The sequence below is a fragment of the Lactuca virosa genome, chromosome 8, assembly GCF_052849685.1.
Source record: "Lactuca virosa cultivar CGN04683 chromosome 8, Lactuca_virosa_CGN04683_v6, whole genome shotgun sequence".
Lineage (NCBI taxonomy): Eukaryota > Viridiplantae > Streptophyta > Magnoliopsida > Asterales > Asteraceae > Lactuca > Lactuca virosa.
In genome coordinates, this window is record NC_136433.1 from 105,846,284 (window position 1) to 105,852,032 (window position 5,749).

The following is a 5,749-nucleotide window of genomic DNA, read 5'->3' on the forward strand; positions in this document are numbered from 1 at the left end:
CCCTAACAATGGCGGCTACCAATGTTCAAGTTGATCTATCTCAAACAACAGAAGATGTCACTTCTCAACCTCTGATGAAGATTCAAAGTACCAATTACAGGGTTCAACCAGACGTTAGTCGGTATCCCGAGGAATTGAAGATGTTAATCGTTGCTCTGAATCATTCAGTGTTTTCCACTGTAATGTCATCTTCTTTTGTTGTTCCTATGACCTGGTTATCCTTGGTAGGATCCATATCAGTGTTCAACAAGACGACAAAGGTTGTCACGTTTCAACTTACTAATGAGAAGAAGTACAAATTGATGAAGAGACAATTTGCCCAGATTTTGCAAATTCCTAATGAGGGACCCTTTTATGATGTGACTAATGAGAAAATTGTTCATATGTTCAATGAAATGGGTCAACAACTAGTTCTCACTAGGATGAGTGATTTCAAGAAATCCTCATTGCCTTGTATTTGGAATTTTCTTTTTGGGATATTCCTTCGATGCTTGACTGGTCGAACTGTTGGGTTGGAAAAGGAAAAGCTTGAGGTGTATTCTATGGTTGCTGGATTGTACTATGATTTACAGGTGGATTATACAACCCGGTTGTGGCAGGAGTTTGGAAATAGCTTTGTTCACACAAGTGTTGAAAGTGGGATTTCTTGTGCTCGTTACTGGAGCTTAATCTTGAAGTATGTGTATGAAAAGGAGGGTATTATTGTTCCTGATGATGAATCTAAGGCTGAATTTGCTTTATATCAGCATCCTAAGACGGTGGAGGATGATCCCACTGAATTTCCATCAATTGCAAGGATTCCGGATGTTATGCTTCAAAAAGTAGACCCTGCTGACCCAGTCCTTGTTGCTTACCTTCAAACTATTAATCCAGATGTTGAAACTGGTGTTTTGTTACCAAAGAATATTGGAGGTCCATCAAAGAAAAGTAAATCTTTGAAGAAAGGTACTCAGGCTAGTCCGTCGAAGCCTGTTACTGAGTCTACACCAAAGAAGGTTAAAAAGGCTAGTGTTTCGAAACCTGATCTGGTTCCTATTCAACGGGAAGTTGTTAAGCCTATTCACGAGGAAACTTCTCAACCAACAAAGGTGGTTATGCCTTCGAAGTCTGGTGTTCTCAAGAGACTAAAGAAAATGGATCACAGACCTCTTCATTCTCCAGAAAAGGTTGATGTCAAAATTTCTGAAAAATCACCATCTTTTACAAAGAGGATTCATAAGCCTCAACTCAATCGTAAGGGTGTTGCATTTCGTGAGATTCCAGCTCCTGTTTCTCCAGAATCTAAGAAGCGAAGAGCTCAGGATATGGTGAAGAAGATTCAGAAGAAAAAAAAGAAGGTTATCGATCCTTTGGATGAGGTGGTTCCTGAATCTGATTTTGATAAATCTCCATCTCCAAGACAAGATGATAATTTGGGCTTTCCATCACCTTCGAGGGGCTCTCCACTCAAGTCGAATTTCGAGGAGACTGGAGGTCCTGATGTCAATGTGGAAACATCTCATGTGGACACAACCATTAATCAAGGTGATCCTTTGCAAGTATCCGCCCCTGAGCAGACTACAGTCATACCACCCGAAGTTTCGCATGCCGAATCAGTTTCTGAGGAGGTTCGAACTTCAGGCATCCCTGCTAACATATCTGATATGGACGCAAATGTCAACAAGGGTGATGGGGTGTTAAATAACGAAGCCCAAGGTAATTATACCATTCTTATTTCATCTACTTTCAATACAACTACCATTGATACCACTACTTCTTTACCACCATTTCATACTCCTATTTCTACTACGTTACCTCAATCCACTACTTCACCTACGTATCATAACATTCTCAATCAACCCATCACCTCCTTATTTCCATCACAATCTACGGAAGGACCTAAATCCGTTCCAGAGGATGATACTACCGAAGGGGATGATGAAATGGTATCTTTTGCTGACATCCAATTTGATCCAGAAGAAGAGAATATACCAGATCATATGCTCATGTATGGTAAGCAGGTCAAAATTCTCAACAGAAAACTTAATTCCTTGTTGCAACTTCAAGCAGATGTTGGAAGTAGAAATCATGTTTCTGGGATTGAAGTGGATGTAATCCTCAAGGCCCAAGAGCTTCGTTTGAGAAATGAAATGGATCAACTGGACAGGAACAATGAGTCACGTGTAAAGGCTCAATCTGCTTCTTTCAATCATGAACTTAAGTTGTTGAAAGCATTTGCAAAAGAAAGGCACATTTTGTTTGTTCAATATGTCAAAAAGGTTCGTGAGGATGTAAACTTGAAGATTGAGGAACTCAAAGCTGATATGGCAAAGGAGGTTGCAGCTCTTGATCACAATTGTTCGTCTCTTCATACAAAGGTGGACATTATTGTTGATGCTGTAAAAAAGGTGGTTGAATGGTACAATTCTTTACTTCCCAAGGTCGATAAGAAGGCTGAGGTTGATGTTCAAAGTTTTGGTAAAATTGAAGAGTTATTGGGAAATCTGAAGGAATTAGTTTCGAAGCTTGGGTCTTCATCACCATCTTTACTTACTCGGGAATCATTATCTCAAAATTTTATGTCTTGGAGTCTACAATCAAAGCTGAGATGGCTCCGTTGCAGAAATTCATAAATTTGATGCCAACTGATGCCCGGCCTGTTCGCATAGGGGTGCAAGGGGGAGAAAGGGTGAGTGTTGGCATGAGTTCGAAGGCTGATATGTGAGGAAGTGGTTCTTCGAAAGATGGAGGTGATACAAAGGTTGTTGGAAAGGTTATGTCAACTCAAATACCCACTTCGTTACCTAAGACCACTGTTCCAATCTCATCAAAAACAACAAAAACAAAGCCCTTAACAAAAGGTATTATGATCGGTTCTGGTGTTGGAGGATCAAGTTCGTCTAAACCACCTCCTTCACCAGAAGAAATAAAAGGGAAAGGGAAAGGTGTCTTAACTGAACCTACTGCTGAAGAGAAGAAGGCTGCATTGGAAAATGAAATGGAAAGGCAACGAAAAATTCAAAGCATTCTTCGTCAAAGGCAAAGTGACCCACCAGGTCTTGAGAAGGGTGATCCCACAAAGCACTACTGCTACGAAACCACTGAAGTTAAGGTGTAATATGGGGAAATGCATGAGTTTTAAAAGATTTCCAAGAAGATTTTTTCTACTGAAAATTCTAACTTTAATCAGTTAGACTTTCCAATTAACGAAATGATGTTCAAGGCTAGTCAGTATCAGATTGTTGACAAATTTCAAGATAAAGAAGAATTCATGAGGTTGAAGTTTCGATTCCACGTTGTTCTTGCAAAGAAAGAAGAGGAAGTTTGGTCTCTAGTGAAGATAGTAAGAGTTCTCAACATTTCTAAGGGTGTGTTATTCGAAGGAGTGTTGCAAAATTTTTGCTTTCATGTAGTCCGAGAAAATAATGTCGCATTAGAATTCTCGATTTCAGACTTCCCATTGATGAATTTTCACGATCTTATCAGTGTAGCAAAGATATTGAAGGGAGTTGATGTTTCAAAGCTTCAGTTGACAAACAAAGAAGACTTCTTAATTGGGCGTGCACACTTAAAGCTATTCATTGACAGTTATTTTGCTTGTCTTGCAATAACTGATGTCGAATTAGCTTTATCAGTGGGAAAACAGGTTTTTTGCCTGTATCAATGTTAAAAGGAACAGAGAATTTGAAAAACTATAAAGATGGTGAAATCTTTTTGAAGCCACTGGGAATAGTGTTTATGGGGAAAAACAAGAAAGGAAGAAACACTAAGTATCTTTTCCAAGTTTGTGATGTGGAAAAGTATACAAGTTCTCAATATACTAGTTTGATGGTTCAAATAAATAGCTGCAAGAAAAACAACGAAGGTGATAAAGCCGAAATTCGATAGACTATCAATTGGTATGCTGAGATAAGAAGAGTAATACATCAAGCAGTCCAGATGATGATGGCTTAGGTTCGACACTGCTCACAAAGGGGGAGAATGTAAGGGTCTAAATTAGTTGTGAGGTGTCGAAGTCTGTCTGAGTTAGTCTTAGTGTCGAAGACTAGTTTGTATGTTTTGCATAGGGGCATTGTTAGTTTCAAAACTGTAATGTTCAGTCCCTTATGTATTTTTTGTATGCTTTTGTATTCCCTATAAATATGGAAGGGATACTAGAGTTATAGTAACCTTCGTGAGTCTAAACACTTTACTCTATTTTTCTCTGTATTCTTCATGAGCATAATTGAGCCAACCAGATCATGTTTACATTGTGTGTTCTTAATTCGTTCATTACTCTGATTTCTGTTTTCATACTCGGTCCCATAACAACTACAAAGAGTAACGTCTAAACCTTAAAGAAGATTCAAATTTTGTTCTTCATATTATAAGTTTTAGTTCCATGTTTTTATTTTTACTTTTCAACTTAGACCCCAACTTCAAATTCAAAAATTTGATAGAACATACAAGGTTTGTGAAAATCAGAACCTTCATCTCCTTCTTCTAAGCCTTAGCATACATATTCTAAATATACCTTCTCTATTTGTCAATTACTAGTCTAAACTTACATCTCCTTCTCCTGACCCCAATCTTTCTTGAAAGTATTGATGAATGGTGTTGAACAGTTTCTAGCCGAAAATAGAGGTGTGGGAGGGAGAGAGGAAATGTAACATCTGAAAACTTAATACTCGGTTCTTAAATTTATAAAGTAAATAATTGAAAGATGATTTATCTATTTAAATCATCAAGGAATATTCATATTATTAGTTGATATGAAGTTTAGAAAGTTAGAAGTGAAAATAATAACGTATTAAAAGTTAAAGGGCCAAAAGTGTCAAGTTGGCAAAGGGAGTTTGACCAAAGGGTTAATTGAATTAATGGAAGGGACTAACAAAGTTATAATGTATGGAGGAGGACTTTTTTTCAAATTTTTAGGCAAATGTGAAAATAAATAAAATAATTGTATATTTGACAAAATATGTAAACTAGAGGGAGCAAATGTAAAAATATTAGGGAAATAAGATGCGCACTCCTTAATTTCTCTCTTCAGATTGTGATTTGCAAAGAAGGGACCCTCTCATGGCAATTTCGTCTTCTTATTCCATCTAGGGTTTGATTAAGTGGAGATTTGAGCATCCAAGCAAAAAAAAAGGAATCAAAGACTTTGTAGGTATAATTTCTCCACCTCTAACTCTATTTTCGAGTGCATCATTGGGGTGGAACCCTAATTTTGATTTTGGCTTCATTTTTTATCAGGTTTTGGTTTTCTAACCTCCATTGATTGGTTTCCATGGTTCTAATCTCAATCCAATCATCTCATTGATGGATTTGATGATTTGGGTAAAAATCTCCATAAACTCTAGAAATCTAATTTAGGGATTTTATATCTATAAGCTATTATGGAATGGATTCAATGACCTATATGATGTTTGATAACAATGAATCCAATTGGAATACTCAAACACATCCATGATGGTTGAATCAAGTATAAACATGGAATTGTATTTTTTTTGGGAGAAATGGTGATGAAAACGATGGATCCCCTTATAGTTGAGAATTGATGAGTAAAGGATGTTCATATTTATGAATGGATACTCTCGGAATGATTTGGATTTAAAAAAATAAAGACTTGAATGATCTTTAGATGAATTTATGGAATATTTGGCCATAAGGGAATTTTGGGAAATCCATTGATAACTACATAATGATTGACATCTAAGAAGTGAATGACATTCATGAACATGAACTGAATCAAGTATAAACATGGAATTGTATTGTTTTGGGAGAAATG